This window comes from Protopterus annectens, chromosome 12.part0, assembly GCF_019279795.1.
Source record: "Protopterus annectens isolate FY-2018-M chromosome 12.part0, PAN1.0, whole genome shotgun sequence".
NCBI classification, from domain to species: Eukaryota; Metazoa; Chordata; order Ceratodontiformes; family Protopteridae; genus Protopterus; species Protopterus annectens.
The window spans coordinates 1,384,908,581-1,384,929,066 of NC_056746.1; the positions used below are offsets into that span (position 1 = coordinate 1,384,908,581).

At 44.6% G+C, this 20,486-nt stretch overlaps 1 protein-coding gene across 1 annotated transcript in view; it reads left to right on the forward strand.

Moving 5' to 3' along the window:
- Window positions 1–20,486, forward strand: part of CSNK2A1 (casein kinase 2 alpha 1) — a 1,738,971-nt gene that overhangs the window by 207,973 nt on the left and 1,510,512 nt on the right. Inside the window, exon 2 of the mRNA XM_044090445.1 lies at window positions 17,069–17,172. The gene's annotated coding sequence lies outside the window, so the exon portion shown is untranslated. The remainder of the gene's footprint in view (window positions 1–17,068; window positions 17,173–20,486) is intronic.

Here is a 20,486-nt window from a genome sequence, read left to right on the forward strand (position 1 = left end):
CCATAATGTTTCGGCTATGTTGTGTCTGTGCATTCTTCAACTCCCCTCCCACGGCTTCTGTAGGAACGCATATTTACGTGGTCTCTAAATTTGTATGTTTTAAATGGGTATATGACTCAGGATATGGCTTTCCATAATTCTCTTAATTTTCTACGCTAACATAGCAGCAAGCAAGATCTGAGATCATTGGGTAGGTGCATTGTGGGTATGGGACAAGCTCGAGAGATCTGGTGGCTGCAAGCTTTAGCATCGACAGTCTGATCTGACTGATCATTCTTCCTCGAGTGGGTTCAGATCTGAAGTGCAACAGCACAGATGGAATGTTGTATACATAACTTTTATATGTCTGTTTTTGTCTAATAAATTAGGAGATTAAGCAGCAAACCCAGTCTGAGGTGTTTTGGGTCAGAATAGCATTGAGTAGAGGGCAGAGCTAGAGATTAGGATCCGAAGTCTTTGTTATGCGGCAGAGTCGGATCAGAAGATCTGATCCAATCCCCATTTGTGAGGAAGTATGAAAATGAGCAACACAGATAAGTTATGGTAAGTACATAACTCTTAATTCACTCATCTGTTCTACTTTCCCTGTTTGTGATCTGTTTTGCATTGTGAAATTTTCCATATCTGGTGCCCAGCTACTTGGACGAGTTTGTGGAGGACCAGATAGTCAAGGGCTTTGATGCTTTGTGAACTTAATGCATCACATAAGATAATTCCAGGAAGCTGATCATCCCAAAGGTACTGCCGATGGCATGACTGAACAGTCAGATCTGAGACCTGCTGGAAAAAGGGACATGTTGGACAGTGAGTCTGAAAGAGAATTACCTTCCTGGACAGCAAAAATGTGTTACTGTTCTTTGGCTAATGCTTTCTGATTGCTAATGTTTTTTGATTTCTTATTGCGTGGATATTTTTTTGTTTGGTGGTGGTGCCCATATTAAAGATACATTTTTGGTTCAATGTACATGTGTGTCCGTGCCTCATTGCTGCTAATATTTTGATTTATTGCATGGATATTTGTTGTTTGGTGGTGGTGCCCATATTAGAGAGACAACTGCCAATATATATACTGTTAGTTCTTCAGTGAATGAGGGATAGAGTAAAGAGGAGTTCTTCAGTGAATGAGGGATAGAGTAAAGAGGACAGAGACTGACAACTAGTAAGAGGATGGGAATAAAGAGGAGCAGTGACATATAATCCAGGTTGGCATACAGTGCTAGATACGGGTTTTAAGTATCCCTAGGGTACTACAAAGAGTACAAACTATGCATTACACAGTTACTGTAGATGCTTGAAATCAGCATAGTACACCAGAGGCACCACTTTCACGGAGAGGAATAACATTTTGCTAAAACAGCGCACAGCAATATTAACAGAAAAAGGCAATTTTAGTAGCACAAAAAATACTTGTTAGGAAAGTGTTTCCTGCCCTCATGCCTCTAATGTGCATAAGCTGCATTAATGGCAACATAATCAGATAAAATAAACTACTTACAGTTCTTGGAATATTAAATAAATAGAGATCTACAGTTTTATAATTTAGTTTCTAGAATATCTGAACACTGAAGAGAGAACTTCTGTTTTTATTCCTAGTTACTAAGGGATCACTTCTTCCTTAAGACAGGAACACTTGGATGCGCCTCAATTTCTAATCACCGGTCTTACAAATCTTGTTACGAGCAACCTGGTTCTGATAGCTTATCCTACACTGTGCTGCTCACGATTATACTTAACACATTATGTGATTTATCACTCCCCTTTGTTTGCTTTTACTGTTACTCACTTGTATACAGTAAACTCATTCATTACAATATATAATACATATTCATTAATGTTCCAGGCAGTCCAGTTGAATATTCAATATTTTACAGTGACGTAAAACACCTCTGGTGGGGTTTGGGCGGTGCTTGCTACTGTGCATCTGGTGAGCCAGTGAACTAAAATATCGCCCATATTTTATCTAGGCCTTGCTCCTTCCTTAGGTCAGCCAAGTCACAGTGCAGCATTTTAGTATCTTTGCATTTCAAAGCCGCCTTGCATCTCGAGCAAATGGTACCTCCTGGACATCGGACTGTCTGCCAGGTCTAGGTGGGCAGAAGGTTTACTGTGTTACTAAGTTTCATAACTCCATTTCCTTGGTCCCTCCCCACTGAGCTTTATACAAGCTGTGATCCCAGTGTAGCCATCAGGGTGCAGTTCTGTTATAGATGATACGGTTTGCCTTTGCTTTTTTTTTCCTTCACAGGGTTCCAGTCTGTGTGGCTTACATTTTACTCATCCTGGTAAAATGACATATAATGTTGGCAACTTTGTCAAGGAATTTTTTGACATTGCGTTTCAGGGTTGATCAGTAGGGTTGCATTCCAAGCTTGTGACTGGGTGTGGCCTTGGCATCACTGGGATTGGCCCTGTGGATTTCAGACTTGATGCTGGTCATTATCTTGATACTAAAGGTTAAGCCATCTGATTTGACACCAGTTTCCTTCATTTTGACAGGAACTTAGATTGCTTTCTGCCTCTGTTAAAATTGGTTTTGTTTCTCTCTGCACAGATGTTTGGTCTCTATTGGTAGTGATGCTTACTTTGATACATTTGCAGCCTTCTTTACGTATGTTTGTTATGGCCACAGCTGCAGTTTTCCACATTAGGGCAGTGAACTTGCATTGCTGCTAACTGGTCCAGACTCAGAATTCCACAAAAGCACTCCTAAAAGGAGGTACTTGAAGTCTTGCCAAGAGTCCCCTAGTAGACAGACAGGCAAGTGTGCTGATTCCCCTCAATCACCCCCAGATGATTCAAAGTTTTGGAGATTTTAGATGTGATGCGGCAGTACGGGGTATCTGCAGATCTCACCACGGTACATTCCGCATTTGGCTTTCTGTGTTTCCTCAGTGTCGGTCCTTAATTTGTCCCCCAGTTGACAAGATGTTGAGGCTGGTGGTGCATGCTGCATGGGAAAGTCCATAATGTAATGATACCTATTCTGAGGAGTCTCCCACAGACTGTACAAGCTGTTAGACTGTATAGTTGAGGCATCTGCTCTTACCAAGGCTACAGCTTCACGGACCATAGCCGACAAGTTCTGCAGAGGTGGTTCCAGAGTAATAAGTGTGGGAAGCACAGTTTTAGGTTTTCTGCTCAATCTACTGTAAGTGAGGTAAACTGTATGGCATACAGGTGTAAGGTTTGTATGCTCTAGATGATGAAGTGATCCAGTTGCTGGAAGGTTTATTGGAGCAAGATTCTGAATGGGGGTTTATAGTCTCAGCAAGTAACTCATTCCTCTTGTGTACCTTGCTCATAATTTAGTAGACAGTGTGTAAAGAGCAGCAGATGCTGACATTAAGATGGTCAGGAGTGTCTACAGAGCACTTGTATACAGACATTTTGAGCAAGACTTGCTGTTTGTTGCTGGCCAGTTAATAGACAAAGCATCAAAAAGATTGCCTGCATCCTGTCATGGCAGCAAGACCTTGGGGAGTACGAGAGGATGAGTTGCGTTATCTTCACTTTTTCTCTCTCGCATTTTTTTGTCTGCGGTGGGGGGTGTCTAAGTTCAGGACTGTGGTGGTTTGCACCCCTTTCCAAAAGTGTATGGGAGTGTCTATTTTGACAACTTTCTCGAGGTTTAGATGTCTTGGGTTTAACTCCATTTTGATTTAAATGCGATGATTCTTAGTGGATGCATTTTTCTCTAAGGTTGTTTTATTAAATGTATCCTTGTATATGTAGCTAGTCACAGAGTGGTGTGAACATTGACACTGTACTGTTTGATGTGACACCTGATCCCATGTGAAAAGGGGGTTGTTGAACTGGAGGCAAAGGGAAAGACTAATTCTGACAACGCTGTCATTCCCCACCACCAAGCTAGTGATAGTGGGAAATGTTGTTCTTTTCATATGCTGCAGTATTCATAACATGGAGTCTGCCTCCGGCTGACTTGTACGTCCAGCCAGTATACCAAAGTCTAAATGCTATTGTAAGGTGTATGAGACACCTCACATCAGTTACCGTACATCGCCCATCGAGACGTCTGGTATAAAGAGGGTGTCAGTACGTACCTACCTCAAATTTTCTGCCGTCTGTCTGATTGCCAGCCCCTGTCATCGCTTGGCAGAGAAGTTGGGTTTGTGCTTCAGATAAGTATGCCATTGGGGCTTTTTCTTTGTTACTTTTGGCTACTGTGTGGTTTTTAGGAAGGGCAAGTGTCTGTGTGGAAGGTAGATTCCACATAGACTCTCACAAGCTTTGCTTGTTTTATCTAGGCCCAGATCACGATTCTACCTCCTGCGCCATCTGTAAGGCTTTCCGAAGTGGCTTCTGGGCCTTCATCAACCTCTGGAGGAATCCCTGAAATAGAGGGATCAGCAGTTGGGTTAGGCCGAGGCTTCTTGGCCACCTTGAGTAGCGGCTCATCTGAAGGGCCTGACTTGCGGTATCTCGAGCTAAGCGCTTAAGGTGTTGATTTTTTCATGCATAACCTAAAAGAGGAGGGCTTTTGGAGCAAAGGCCTTACAGATAGCACAGGAGGTGTGATCATGATCTGGGCCTAGACTCAACAAGCAAAGCTTGTGGAAGTCTTTGTGGAATCTGCCTTCCGCATTGACACTTGACAAAGCAGGTAATGGGAGTGAGCATAAATTTCATTTTAGGGCACTTGACCTTTAAACAGTGTAATAGAAGGGGAGGTGATCTTGGTAATACACTTGAGGTGTGTGAATATGAATGGATTTTATGGCTAGAGGCAGGACAATACCAAGACTTAATATGGCTGTTGGTATAAACCCAGTTTTGAAAAAGAAACAGGTGGTTCTAAAGTGTTTTTTTTTGTTGACAATAGATAGTAATGATTGCTCTCTTATGTATGTTTGTATATGTATATACTTTTGTCAGTGTACATTTATCTGATGATGCCTTATTGCCTTATGTGGAATTTTTAATGGTTTTATTAGCTGTCATGTGATTTTTAACTGTTTAAATGGGATTACAGTTGCTGAACGCTGTATACACGCACTGAAGGGTTATTTCCGAAAGCTGTGTGGATTTTGAATAAAACTGTAGATTTTTTTTATACTCAGCATGTCTATAATTTGGAGTTTTCTTACGTTTATGGCAAGATTTTACACAACTTTATCCTGTCGTGTTGACATTTTCCCTCTCATCTGGATAGACCCAAGTAGCCTTGGGGGGGAGTGTCAACTTTCAGATGCACTTTAAAAGATGACTCTTGGACTAGATCTGGAGGATCCAAAGACCCTGGACTCTGGGTCCATCTGTGAATATTTTGGGTACTTCCCTGCTCCCCCCCCCCAAAAGTCCCACCTTAACCCCATTCCCTCCCAGCACATGGGGGGGGGTGGCTTTTCCTTGTCTTAAACAGCTTGGCAGTAAATAACCCAAGACAGTTGTGCACTCCAAATCAGGAAAGGATATTCCTTGTATCTCTGGAGGATTTTTGCCCTTCTTGATGATGCCCCCAGTTCCATAATGGCAGAGACATCTCATGCCAAGTCAGATTCAAAACCTTTTGCATTGGGGATCTGTTCAACCATTATCACCAGAAGAGGCAGGCACAAAGTTTTACTTGCTACTCTTCCTTGCTGCCAGGAAACTGGGGTCTTGGGAAACCCTTTTTATAGCTCTTCAGACAGTTTTGTAGATGTTTCTGAACTTCATAATTCCTTTGTGTATAACTATATTCTTTGCTTATGCAAAAGGTATAGCTGGTTATCCTGGACTTAAAAATGTTTAACATTATATTTGTATTGCACAAGAATAGAAGAGGTTACCAGGTTCTCAGAGCAGAAGATTGCATTTACAATTTTGTGTGCCTTACCATTGGGTTTATCTACTGCACCTGAGAGTCTATACATCAGATGTTTGGTGCCTAGGTTTGCCTTTTGCAAGACCATAGAGGTCCACATTTACCTTTTAATTTGTATGATTACAGGATCCAAGCAGTATCCCTTGAGCTCCAACAGCATTGCAGACTACAATGAAATGTTTTAAGAAGGCAGGCAAGCCCTCAACATTCAATCACACCTGTGCCCTGACGTGGGTTACTTCCCTGGAGCATTGCTTAACTTGCTGGGCCCTGCTTCAACAGCCTTTAGAGATGCCAGTCCCTTTCATGCCTAGTTTAATTCATTCACTCCAATGGAGGTCAGGACGTTTGCACTGTAACTTTCAGGAGGCGGAGCCTAAGCCCTTTGCATCAAATTGTCCTCACATTTTAGACAAATGGTTATATTTCTGGAGCTGTAGGGGTTATGAAAGAACTGTAAATGGCCAATTCTTCAGCACAGACTAGTTTTTATAGTGATTGTATTCTTGATCTTCTATATCTTAAAGTGAAATTTATAAGTCAAAGTAAACGCACTAACTGTAATACTTTGTAAACAACTTTAAATATCTCCGCAACTACTCAAGTTATACACACAGTCAGCAGCATTTTATTCACTCATCTGAGAGCTTTCATATGAAGCTAAGATTTTTTGTTACTTGGTTGTTGAGATAATTGGTAAAATGTGAAAATTATATCTATATAAACTAATACAGTAAAACAATAGTTAATATATATTTACCTGCCCTAGACAGAGGTCTGATATTAATGTAGATGAGTTTGCTATTGTGTAAGCTTTAAGATGAAATCTTTTAAAATCTTGTACATAGCACACCTCCAGACTGGTAGCCCAACATAACGCATCAGACGTACTTCAGGTGTAGCTAACATTGGGCAAGACAGCAATTCAGGTCGTAGCCTGCTATAGGTCCCCAGCCATGTCCCAAGACTCTCACTTCACATTCCTAATAGGCACCCTGGAGAATATTGGGGTCCAACCTAACGCACATACCGGGTGACTTCAACTATCCGTCCATTAACTGGGAAAACTACTCGTGTACCAATACACTTGCCCAGCGTTTCCTGGAATTCATTAATTCCAATGCCGTGGACCAGCTCGTTCTTACCTCCACTAGAGGTAGCAGCGTCCGTGACCTGGTCATTACTAACATGAGCGACTGTTGCTCTGCATAAATAGTCAACTCCTTCCTCTCTAGACCCGCCCACAAACTAATCACCTTGGAACCCCCCCCCCCTCTTTTGACCACCACATTACCACTGTGGTCATAGTCCTCTGTGGCACATCTCATTACTAAGGGTTTTGCATCCAGGAAAAAAAGAGGTCATTGTTTCCCTCTACTCTATTCTTCCCTCATTAGGCCAGTCGTAGAGTACAATGCCTCATTTAGCATGTACCTCACTAGACACGTGCAACAACTGGAGAGGTCGCAAAAGTACCTCACAAAGAGGATCCTAGGTCTTAAACACTTGTCCTATATGGACAGACTCAAACTCCAACTATTCTCTGTCTCGTATCACCTACTTAGAGGTGGTCTCTGCTTAACTTACAAAGCCATGTCTGACCCAGCTGTGTTAAAAATGCTATATCTAAAGAAATCCCAATCCCTCCGCACCACACACTCCAGAGACCTCTACCTCATTACCACAATCAACCGATCATATTGGAGGGACAGGTTCATAACCCAGAGACTGCCCATGCTGTGGGATAGACTTCCCATCCATGTTAAACAAAGAGTTTCACTGGCCCTCCAAGAGAAATCTTGATGAGTGGATGGGAAATAGAAAATTCCCCCCGGGGATCACTCCAGTGGCTCTACTCGACAGAGGCACTGGGAACTAAGCTCGGGTGGCATGATGTTGGGGTAACCCTATGGGCTAGGCTTGTAAAGGCTCCAGGGCCACTAGCCTAGTACACACCTATGAACATACAATGGTTTGTAATTAGTGATGCAAATATGAACAAGAAATGTTTGACATCTAGAGGTGTCAATAGGAGTTGACTGCAGATGCACCTGGAGGTGTCCCTCGGATGTAATGAGTTAAAAGGGGAGAGTTTTATGGTGGAAAAGGAACATTTCAAAACCACAGTAGCACCTATTAGAACTCAGGAGGGCCTACCAAGTCCTGATGACATTTGAGATCTAGCATGGGGCAGTCAATTATCAAGTAGTGCAGGGAACTTAGGATAAAGACATGGCAAGGCAAGGTATCTTCATTAAAGAAATGAAGTCCGTCATTCTGGCCATTTAGAGCTTTTAAAGATGCCGTAACACCAAGTCCATCACTGTCTTGCAGTTACGTGGTTCCTAAATGACCAGGGTGGTAGAGTCTCCTACCATCTGTTCAGACAAGCCATGGAGCTCTGGGACCTAGCTCAGGAGCTGTAGCAGATTCTAGTTTTCTCTTAAATTCCTGGACAAAAAAAAAAAAACTTGTACAAATTCAACTCTCGTAAACCAAAATAAGTGGCTGTGTGAAAAGAGCTTTTTTCTCTACCTAATGCGCCTGTGGGATTTGTCAGATTTTTCATCCACCCAAAACAGCTGAGAGTTGTGCACCAGAACCCCTCTGAGAGGAGCATGGAAGACTGACACGTTATCTTTCTATTGGAAAGGACTCTTATTTTATGCATTCTCTCTACTACTCCCAGAGTATTTCAGAAAGTCAGGGAAGTTTGGTCAACGATCATAATACATCACTGGCCCAGACAGCACCGCCCTGTTGGCTTTCTTTGGTGGGGAAAATCAAGCACATACTTCTGTGTGGATTTTCTGCCTCTTTCAGGGTAAGGGATCTGTCCTCCACACTAAACCTCACAAGATGGATAATTTTGACCTTAACCCCCCCAACCAAACATCTATTTTCAGGGGACTTGGTCTTCCTTCTCCGAGAAGCCAGAAAGCCAGTTTCCAGGAAGTCGTACTTTGCTAAATGGGAAAAATTGTTTGCCAATTAAAAGGGATTCTTCCAAAGCACATGAACTTGGCATAAGTTCTGTATTACCTGCCTGCCCTGTATAGGGATAACTGTTTGTCCTATATAAGGAAGTCTTATCTTATTCCTCCAAGTACATATAACTGCCATTTCTTCATGGCTGCCCATGTCTTCTGCCTACTTTCTCCCTCACTAGAAACCGTTTCTGAAGGAAATTTTGCACCTCAGACGTTCGAGACCCCCCCCCTCCCCCCAATGCCTGCATGTCTTGTGACCTTCTCTTTTTCTAAGAGAAGTTCAGCTCGCCTCCTTTTGAACAAGCAGCTTTCTCTGTTGTAAAAATGCTTACCTGGAAAACCACACTCATGCTAGCCTTTGTCAGGTAGATTTCTGAACTACAGGCTTTCATGTATAAGGGAGCCTTACCTAATCTTTCTTAGAAAGGGTGAAATGGTCCTGAGTGTGACCATTCTGCCCAAGGTAGTATCGGAGCTGTCAACAGGCTTTTTTCCTCAAACCCTGAGAATTAAGGGATAAGGATTTTACATACTTTGGACATTGACAGTTAAGGTCCTGTTTGCACAGAGCAGAATTTCCTAACAGGGCAGACCAGCTCATAATTTCCTTTGTGGGGTGGGTAAAGAAGGGACATCTGTGAAATAAGCAAGACCATATCTAAATGGATTTCCATTTGCATTGCTGTGTGTTGCAGGTTAGAATCCATCAGACTTTATTCCACCAGAACAAAAGTGGCCACCACAGCCTTTAACAATGCTTCTACATAGTCTGTTCTTGGAGCAGCTGCTTGCTCCTTTGTTTGCACTTTGTCATAATAACTTTGGCACTACCACCAGAGCTGGATTAGAGTCTGTTCAGGAGCTAGAGAGAAGACTGCAGGTCAGCAGCATTTTTAGTGTCGTACTGCCTCCTAGTGAGGTTCTCTTTTACATCTGCATTTAATAGCAAAGTAATCCCCTGCAAAGTCCACTGAGGCTAAGCTTTGATCTCTGTCATGCAGATGATGGAACTTGTACTCAACTTTCACATCCAGGACTATTTTTTTTTTTTTTTTTTTTTAAACTAACAGTCCAAATATATTATGCTATCTTCATCACCATGCTAACTGTAACGGCCCTGCTTATCCAGACCCAGAGTTTTTTGTAAGTAGAGGCTTATAGTGACATCTGGATAAGCTGACCTTAGTAACATCTGGATTGGCAGTTCTGTTTTTACCATGTTTCCCTTATGTCCAGTGTCCTCTCCTGGTATGACTAGGGGTTTGAGTAGGCTTGGGTTATGTTACATCCTCTTTTTTTTTTTTCTCTCTCTCTCTCTCTCTCTTGCTGTGTCTTGGCTCAGGTTTACGGTGATCTGCTGAGAGGGGTTTCTTCACACAGCATTGTGAAAGGGATGAAGGCGGGCAGTTAAATGGTATGGTTTCAGATGCCAAGTCATGCTGGCCTTAATGATGAAGATGGAACTATCATTCCAGCTTTGTTGCAATGGGTGTGTAACTTGTCTACAATCAAGGAACAAAGACGACATCTGCAAACTTGGGCAGAGCTGTTTGGTATGTGGTTTTATTTCAGGGAAGGAGGTTCCAAGCAGGAGAGCTACCAGCAACCTTGGTGGACTCCACTAGTCTTTCTGCATTAACTGTCACGTACACAACAAGCTATTTAGAACTTTGCACATTTTTGTAGCCAGGGCAGCCAGTCTTTATGTATTTTGGTTTTTACCATCAAAATTTCCTCCGTTAACTGTCCTTTAGCTGTTCCCACTAATAAAGTACTCTACTTGGCCAGCTTTTGTACTACGTATTCATATTCCAGTAAGATTTTAATCACTAAAGTTTACCTGTAACAAGTCTGACAATTGGTTTTAACCCTGCCTGTACTTTGAAATAACTACAGATCTGAAGTAGTTTACATCATTTGATCTTCAGCCTGTGGGATACCGGATCCGTATCGGATCTGAGCCGGCAATCTTATTAGCATCTGCTCTGAGCTCCAAGCTCCTCCACTTACCCATAGTACACCTCCACTACCTTCCAACCCCCAGATCTTGTTTGCCGCGGCTAGCTGAAGCATCCTGATCTCCAGAGCTCCGCGTAGTAAGTGGGTGTTAAAGCTTTTAGAAAGCCTTTTTTTTTCTGTTAACTTTAGGATAGTGATTAGTGTAGGTTCCCCTTTTCCTCCCCTCGCTTGGTGCGTTGTGTGTTTAAAACTTTAGTCTTACTTAGCTTAATTTAGCGTAGTTAGTGAGTGTACTTTTTTCCCTTCCCCTGTGTGTGTGTGTGTGTGTGTGTGTGTGTGTGTGTGTGTGTGTGTGTGTGTGTGTGTTTGGTGAGTGGTTTTCAATGGGAAAATAATTTTTTCTATATACTTGTTTTCCCTCTTGCATAAATGGCTGATATGTTGGTGTTTAAACGGTGCACTGATTGTGGCCATAAGCTGTCCCCAGCAGATGGACACATTCTTTGTTTAATGTGCTTAGGCGTGGCCCATCTTAGTACAAACTGCTCTATATGCACGGGTTTTAACCTGCGTGCACTCAAGGACAGGAAGGCTAAGTTGGCCCTGAAAGGCCTTCTTCCCCCTTCTGAGGCGGTTGCCTCATCCTCTGCTTTGGTCACAGCGGCTGCTGTGGCCGCCTCTCCTTCTCTTGCCCTTGCTTCTCCCTCCCATGCTGGGACTCAACCTCCCATTTCAAAGCCTGTGGAAGTGGAGCGGAAAAGGGGCAGAGAGGAGGAGAGTGAGCCAAAATCTAGGACTGAGCAACAGAAGAGGTCCCTTCACCTGTTGGGACTCAGAGGATCCGTGACTCCCCTCTGCTTCGATCTCCGAGGTTTTCCCTGGAGCCAGAGGAGACACACTCTACATCTAGGGCTTCGGTGCCCCTACTCACAAGGTCTGCGTCCGTGGCCTCGTCAAGGTCCACACGGTCCTTATTGGATGTCTACATGGATAAAACAATGAGGAGGTTCATTTATAGTCTGATCGAGATGGGGGTCTTGCCAGCCCCCTCTCCCTCTGGAGGGGGAGCTCGCTTCTTTTTTTACAGATTTCTCCTTCTCCGATCCGTCCACCGGGTTAGGAGTGCTCTGATCCGAGGATGGCTTTAGTCAGGGGGTTGGTGCCGACTGTACCTGCTTCCTCGACGCTGATTTGGTGCGTGTCGGATCTAACCAGCTTGGATCTGAGCTTCTCTCGGAGCCAGAGCGTGGGTGTTAGATCTGAGAGAGTGGAGCTTTTTTCATCGGATCTGCCATTGTTGGGCCAGGCTCTCTCCCTCAGAGCTCCATCCAGTTTGGCCCCGGCTCAGATTCTCTCTGACCCTTGGAGACAGACTTCCTTATTGGTTCCACAGGAGGTTCGTTCTCCCTTGGCATCCGTAGTAGAAAGGGTTCTCTCACTGGATCAAGACCCCCTGGCTATCCCCTTGGACTTCGCACCGACCCCCTCGGCTCTTTCTACGAATCCCATCATTTTACCAGAGGGACAGCCCATGCTCGGAGCCCCAGATGGTTCCCCCTGAGGAACAAGTGGCTTGCGAGTCGTCCCCCCCCCCCCCCAGAGAGCCCCACCAGAGATGTGCCTCGCAAGCATACAAGGGAGTCAGTGCCTCCTCTTACACAAGTCCCTCACTGAGAATATGGACTTGGATGATGGGGAAGGTTCCCCCAGGTCCCCTCACGAGGATGTTTCCTTTGGAGACATGGAAATCCTTCACCAATGGGGAGGTTGGTCTGCCCCCAAACCTTCTTAAGAGTCCATGTTCCTGGAGGCTTTCGGCACCGGACCATCTACTTCCTGGGTGTCTCCTCCCGCAGATCCCTTGGTGGACCTGATCATCTCACGGGCCTGGAAGGAGCTGGACCATGTGGAACCAATTCCCAAAAGGCCTGACACGATTTTGAGTCCACAGTCAGCCCAGAATGGAACGAGCTCCCCTGTAGATGCTATGGTGGTAGCAGCAGCCACAAAGAAGGAATTAGCTCAGGAGAGTTCATCCTCCTGACCGAGAGTCGCGGATAATGGACTGCTTAGAGAAGCGGGTTTACACTTCAGCTACCTTTTCTATTAGGGTGCTGAACTACCTGGTACATGTCACGAGACTCCAACGTGACCTGGTCAAGGAGATGGCTGAGTCTTCCCCCAAGTCCATGTCGCAGGAGGACAGGGACTCGTTCTCTGCGAGGATGGCCACTTTGAATGTCTCCATGGCCATGCGACATTTCACATGCTACCAAAGGAGCGGCTATGGCGGCTGGGTCCGGCATGTCCATGAGGCACAATGCCTGGCTCAGACTTGGTCAATTTTCAGAACCTTTCAAGGCATCATTTGCCAATGCCCTTATGATTGCTGTACTCTCTTTGGTAAGACTGTCAGAGACTTTTTAGTCCAGAGTGAGAAGGACTGTCAGAGACTTTTTAGTCCAGAGTGAGAAGGACGGGAAGACATGGTTTGCTGTCAGAATCTGCTTCTCAAACCCTCAAAGGTCCTTTTCCCGGAATCAGCGAGGGAAAAAGATGATGTGGTTTTGGAAGTCTCAGTATTCCCGGGACACACTCGGGGCTCTTCTTCCCTCAGAGGCAGAGGGGGACAGAATGGATGCCGGCCCAGAGGCAGAGGCGGTGAATTTTGGGTCTCTAGAACCTTTCTCGGACAGGCCTGGAAGGCAACCTTGAGGGGTGGCCCGACTGCTCTACTCTGGAGGCAGTAGGGGGATGGTTGTCCTTGCACCTGGCGGCATGGGCGTCCATAACATCGGACCACTGGGTGCTTCAGATCCTATCCAGAGGATACTCTATCCACTTTATGGGTCCACCCAAATCTCCCAAATACTTCCCGGGTGTACCACCCACTCAGAGAGGCAGCAGCACAGGAAATTTCCAAGCTGCTAGGAAAACGAGCCATCGAAACCGTCCCCCCAGATCAGTCTGGATTGGGCTTCTACTCAAGGTTCTTTTTTGGTGCCAAAGAAAATGGGGGACTAAGGTCCGGAATGGGCCTCATCTACCCTGAACCTGTTAGTTGCCAAAGAAAAATTCCGAATGGTCACACTATAGTTTATGCTGTACCTGCAAGAGAGCGACTGGATGTGTTCGTTAGACCTTCAGGATGTTTACTATCACATAAAGATGTACAGAAGCTCCAGGAGGTTCCTCCGCTTACATCTAGGAGTCTATCATTATCAATTTCGAGCCCTACCCTTTGGTCTCCCCACAGCCCCCAGGGTGTTCACCAAAGTGATGGCAGTTGTAGCGCCTCACCTGAGGCCTCAGGGAATTCAGGTCTATCCATACCTGGACGATTGACTCCTCACTGCTCCACCAGGCATCTACTCTCCCAAACCAGAGATTATTTCTTAGTCTTTGTTGTGCATTTGGGGATCACAGTCAACGCATCCAAATCGCTCCTAAATCCTGTCCAGGTGATGGACTATATTGGGGCAAGGATAGATGCATTACAGTGCAAAATCTTCCTGACCTCTGAGAGAGTACAAAACCTGAGGATGCATGTGTCTAATCTACCATTCTCATCTTCCATTGGCAGAATCAGGGCCTTATGTTCAGTGGTGGCAACCATAACGCTTCTCCCATGTGCCCGGTTACACTAGCTGTACAGTGGTCCCTGTTGGAACTTCCATTGTCATATCCTATGCAATTCACTTGTCTGTTGGCCATCCCTCATATGGTGGATGTGTTCTCCAGACATTTTGGAGGGATGACCCTTTGTTCCTGCCCAAGCCACAGTGACCACGTATGCCTCCCAACTCGGGTGAGGAGAGGCATTGTTCTGGCAGGACAGTCCAGGGCCTGTGGTCACCTGTGGAGACAAGCTTGCACGCAAATGTTCTAGAAATGACGGCGATCCTTTTATCATTGCAGGCCCTTCATGCCTTTGTTCCTCTGGGAACCATTGCAGTTTGGTCAGACATGTCAGTGGTCTGGTATATCAACAAACAGGGAGGGGACCAAATCTTACCCACTTTGTCTCGAGGCCATGAGAGTGTGGGAATGGGCAATCTCCACCAGTCCTTTTCTCATCGCAACGCACATTCTGGGATGGCCCAACATTCTAGCAGACAGGCTAAGTCAGACTATTCTAATGCCTTACGAGTGGTCTCTGAATCTTTCAGTAGCGGAACAGATCTTCCTGGAGTGGGGTCAGCCTTGCTGTGATCTCTTCGAATCTCCTTCCAACATGAAGTGCAACAAGTTTTTCGCTCTGAACCCCCGGCCGGGGGAGCCTCCCAGAGATGCACTAGTCCATGCTTGGCCTCCCGGTCTTCTGTATGCTTAGCCTCCAGTACCTCTTATTCCGAGCTTTCTACAGAAAGCTCATCGACTGGGGAGCAAAGTGAGCCTCATTGCCTCAATTTGGCCTCGCAAGGTATGGTTTCCCTTCCTTTGGTCTCATCGTCTGGCTCCGACTTTGATCCCATTCACGATCTGATTTCACACCCATCGGGGGTTCTTCATCCGAACCTGGACAGTTTTGAAGCTCACAGCTTGGCTACTCCAGTTAATGATCGCTAGGACTCCTGGATTATCTTCAGTCAGGTCTGTTTTGGTGGCTGCTCATAAGTCTTCTACCAGGAAGATTTATTGCAGTAAATGGAAGTGTTTTTCTGTTTGGGTCTCGCAAAGGAGTTTAGACCTCTTCACAGCTCCCATTCTTGATTTTCTAGCTGATGTTTTTCAACACTGAACTAGTTCTTCTACTGTCAAGGCTCAATTGGCTTCCATTTCTCATTTTCATGTGGGTGAGAACTCTGCCTGTCTGGCCTCCTCCAGAGTCTGTAAAGCTTTTATCAAAGGAACTTTTCTGTTACGTCCTCCTGTCAAGGATCCTGTTCCCCCATGGAACCTTACTGTGGTTCTTCAAGCTCTTGTCGCTCCGCCTTTTGAACCCGCTGCAACCACAGATCTAAATTTCTTATCTTGGAAAACAGCATTTCTGGTGGCTATTAACTCTGCGAAAAGGGTTTCAGAACTGCCGACCTTGTCCGTCAAAGTTCCTTATACGATTTTCCACAAAGATAGGGTTTCCCTTCTGACCAATCCATCCTTTCTTCCCAAGGTGGCATCACCAGTTAATATTAAGCCATCAGTTTACCAGTTTTCTTTCCTAATTTTGCTAACAAGATGGAATACAAACTCCATTTGCTGGATGTTCATAGGCAGTTACGATTCTATTTACATAGGACAAAAAATTTCTGTAAATCTGATCAGTTATTTGTATCTTACCCCATCTCCAAGGTCACTATTGCTAAGTGGATTTCTTCATGCATCCTTCAGGTATACAAGGACAGAGGCATGTCTACTCTGGGTCAGGTGTAAGCTCATTCCACTGGGTCCATGGCTACATCTGCAACTTTTTGGTCTAGTCTCTTTGGATGATATTTGTTCTGCAGTTACTTGGTCCTCATCTCATACATTTAGTTCTCAATTGGATTTGACTTCCAGAAGGAGGGCATCCTTGGGCTCCGCGTTGCTTCGGAATAATCTTCCATGAGGGCCACCCAGGAGTTTAGTAGCTGGGGACTCTGTCCAACGGGTTGAAGACCAAATGAAATAAACTACTTCAGATAAAGATGTTGTGTACTCACCATAACGTTCCATCTTAGTAATTCTGCTTCATTTGTCTTAAACCGTCCCTCCCTCCTTCCCCCGGACCTTATCAGCCTTATTATTATTTTTTTTTGGTCTGGTTATCTGTACAAGGATCAGCAAACTCGATCTGGGGGTTGGAAGGTAGTGGAGGTGTGTTATGGGTAAGGGGAGGAGCTTGGAGCTCAGAGCAGATGCTAGTAAGATTGCCGGCTCGGTTCCGGTGTCCTACAGGTTGAAGACAAATGAAGTAGAGCTACTCAGATGGAATGTTATTGTGAGTGCATAACTTCTTTTTTCAGTAGTGTTTAGCGATGATCTCGTCACCTGTAAGAATTTACAGCTTGTTTACCACTCATCTACATGTGTAACCATTGTTTCAGGTGCACAACCTGCTTGTATGGATGATCGTATTGGTTTTGTATTGATTTCCTAACACGGCATGCTTCTTTGTGTTTTATGTTTCAAATGTATTTTTTTTTTCTTTACAATCTTATACTTTTCTGTTCAGTATCTAAGTTTGTAGAATATTAGGTTTCTATTATTTTTAAATCCGATACACTTAGGCTTGCTTATGAAATAAAAAGGTAATGTCAAAATTAACATTTTGATTACTCTTTATTACCACCTTGTTTTTGTTTTACTTTCGTAGGTTATTGCTGACCTTGCTAAATGAGAAAAGCTAGATGGGTTATGAACAGTAAAATAAAGAAACTGAAGGTGAAATGCCATCCAGTTAGCAGTCAGGTGGACAAGGTAGGTGGTTATGATTTTAATATTTCTTTTGCTAAACAGCACACTGGATGGAACAAATGCCTACTTAAATTGCAAGATTTGTAGTGGTTATTTTTGAGCCCTTAAGCTCTGCTATACTTCTCAACTGTACTGAATTCCTCTGTATTTGCCAGTTTTGAGGCCAAAATAATGGGGTGCCACGAATTTCCGAATAGCCCCTTCAGTTCCCAATTTAATTTTTAATTATGGCTGAAGGTATCATGCATCGCCAGAAGAGGCATATGTGATGTGATGACTTCAGCTTTGTGAGGCAGTGCCTGTTGAACTCTGGGACTCCCAAGTTTATTGCTTTAAGGACGGTTCATCATGTTTCACTGTTGCAGTCATTACACTTGGGTAATCCTGCTGGCAGGCTACCCACAGTCGGCCTGAATTCCAAAGTTTTGGTCCGGCGTCAGTTGCTGTCTCTTCTTCCCTGACGTCAGTGCGCCAGAGGTATAAAAGATGCAGCTGACGCCATTTTCTTCAGTCTTTCTTGCCACACGGTGCCCGAAGCAAAAGCAGTTTGTAAGTGCCGGTCGGCCGACTCCTGAGATTTTCAAAATCGAGTTTCAGATCCAAAGTCTTCAATAAAGCTAAGTACCCCGTTGGGGAAACTTTTTTTTTTTCTTGCTCCAGACCGATGTCAGAAAAAGTTAACAATTGTATTTCTTGTGGGAAGCAAATTCCTCATAAGGATTTCCACTCTTAATGTATTCCTTGCCTAGGCCCTGACCACGACGTTGCTAGTTGTCGGGTTTGTGCTAGATTTAACCAACGCACTATTAAGCGTCTGTACGATTTTGCTTTTCATTATTTTGGCAGAAGGTTTAACTACATAATGCCGTCGGAACTGACCGGAATTCATAAAAAACGCAAGGATAAAGACAAGGGCAAGCATCCGAGGTCCAAAACCGATGACTAAGCCTCTTCTAGGCCAGTTGCCGGTTCACAGCCCCTGACTCCCACTACCTCAGATTCACAGGCCGCCTCAGACTCCCACGTGGAGTCAGCTAGGCTTCTGGATACTCAAGGTATTGGCCCTTCGGAAATTAACCCCTCAGATGGGTTCAGAGCCGCTGAGCAGGCATCGGCTTCTGAGGGTGTCTTCAGACCTACAGAACTTTTATATAAAGCCTACTTCAGCACCCAAGACAAAGTCTAAAACAGTTTTAAAGACAAGGAAATCAGTACAGCATTCTCCAGGACAGGCTTCTATGCCTAAGAAACAGATGCTCAAAATGGCCGAAGACCTAATTACTTTGATCAGGGGTTCCCATCCCCCTCCTGATGAGAGGCCTAGGCAAGACACGAAATATGATTCCTCTGATCAGGTTTCCATTTCCTCTGATTCATCTTCTGATCAGGGATATTCTGTTTCTCCCTATGAGGATTCTGATGCTGAAGATTCTATTCCTTCAGCTTCTCCTCCTGAGGACTATTCCTTTGGGGAAACCTTGCATACCATGAGGGAGCATTTCCATTGGGAGAGCTAGGATTATTCCGATTCTAAGAAAAGACTTAGAGACTTTCTTTTACTTCCTCAGCACAGACCTCTTGCAATTCCCCCTGTTCTAGACATAGTAGATGATGTTTTTTCAGAGTCCGGCCTGTTTCCAGACTCTCTACCTCCTGCCCCTGTTAAGCCGACAGGTACTACAGGGTCCCAGACTCCCATAAATTTCTTTACAAAAACCCTGCTGCTGACTCAGTTTATCTCACAGGGTCCCAAAGGGGTCAAGGCTGCTTCTGCCAAAAACCCTGTTCCCTCAGACAGAGATTCTAGGGCTTTGGACAGATGGGGGGAAAAAGGTTTACACTTCTGCTACCTTGGCTGTAAGGGCTTTAAATTGTCAGTTTCATATACTCAAATATCAGCAGTACTTGATGTCTTTGTTAAAACAAAAAATGTTGACCAATTCTGAATGTTTTGAGAACAAAGATTTGCAGGATTTATTGCATGCGGCTGAACAAGTAGGAAAACATACTTTGCAATGTGGCTATGACTCACTGGAGGCCTCGTGCAGGGCTGCTGTTACAGGTTCTGTTGTTAGAAGGCATGCTTGGTTAAAGGAACATAATCTGCCTGATCATGTTAAAGCAAAATTATTGGATGCTCCATTACAGCATGATACTTTGTTGGTAAGGCAGAGGAGGTGTTAAAGAAAATGGAGGATAAGGCAAAATCTATGCAGACAGTAAAGGATTTCTTTCAGGTACAGCCACCCAAATTTAGCAGGAACTGGCCCTCTAAGAATTGGTCATTTCCAGTGTCAGGCAGACCACAGAGGCAGATTCAGACACCCTAGAGGCAGGCAACAGCCCCAGGGTTCACCCAAACAATGGGGTGCTTCTACCTCCAAAAGCAGAGAAGACAAATCACAGCCTTATAGAAAACGGTCCCAATGACTTCCCTCTGCCAGTGCCAAGCACTTATTTTTTGGCAGCACTCTTGGGGGGGGGGGGGGCTAGCCCTTTTTTTTCACAAAACTGGCACAAGATCACCCAAGACAAATGGCTCTTATAATAGTCTCTCTGGGCTTACAGGTTCCACTTTCACACCCTTTCAAAGGCAAAAGGTATGCCAGACCTGCCACGCAATCAATGTCAAGAGGCACAAAAAACAAGTTTCATCCCTCATGGACATGGGGCTATTCAGCCAGTGCCACAACAAGAGCAGGGACAAGGATTTTACTCAAGACTTTTCTTAGTACCAAGAAAGGACAAAGCCTGGAGACCAATTCTGGACCTGTCTATTCTCAATACTTTTCTGGACGTCCCAAAATTCAAAATGTTGACTCTGCAGCAGCTTCTGCCCATGCTGGACAAGAAGGCTTGGCTTGTAACTTTGGACCTCAGAGGCATACCTGCATGTCCCAATCAGACAGTCTTGCAGAGGGTACCTCAGATTCATAGCTGACTCCATGCACTACCAATTCTCTGCACTGCCCTTTGGCTTATCTACTGCTTCCAGGGTCTTCACAAACTGCCTGACACCAGTAATTACATTTTGCAGACAGAGGAATTCAAATATACCCTTACTTGGACAACTGCCTTATTCAAGCAAAGGACAAAGCTGTTCTACTACAGCATCTGGCGTTTGTAAAAAGATTACTAGTTTGCCTAGGGTACACAGTAAACGAAAATAAATCAAAACTAGTACCCTCTCAAGAGCTAATATTCCTGGGTGCAAGCTTAAATACAACTGCCCAGATGGTTTATCTCACTCCAGACAAACACAGACATCTGACTTCTTACTTCAAAGACAAGGCAACAAAGACCCAGTTATCTGCAAG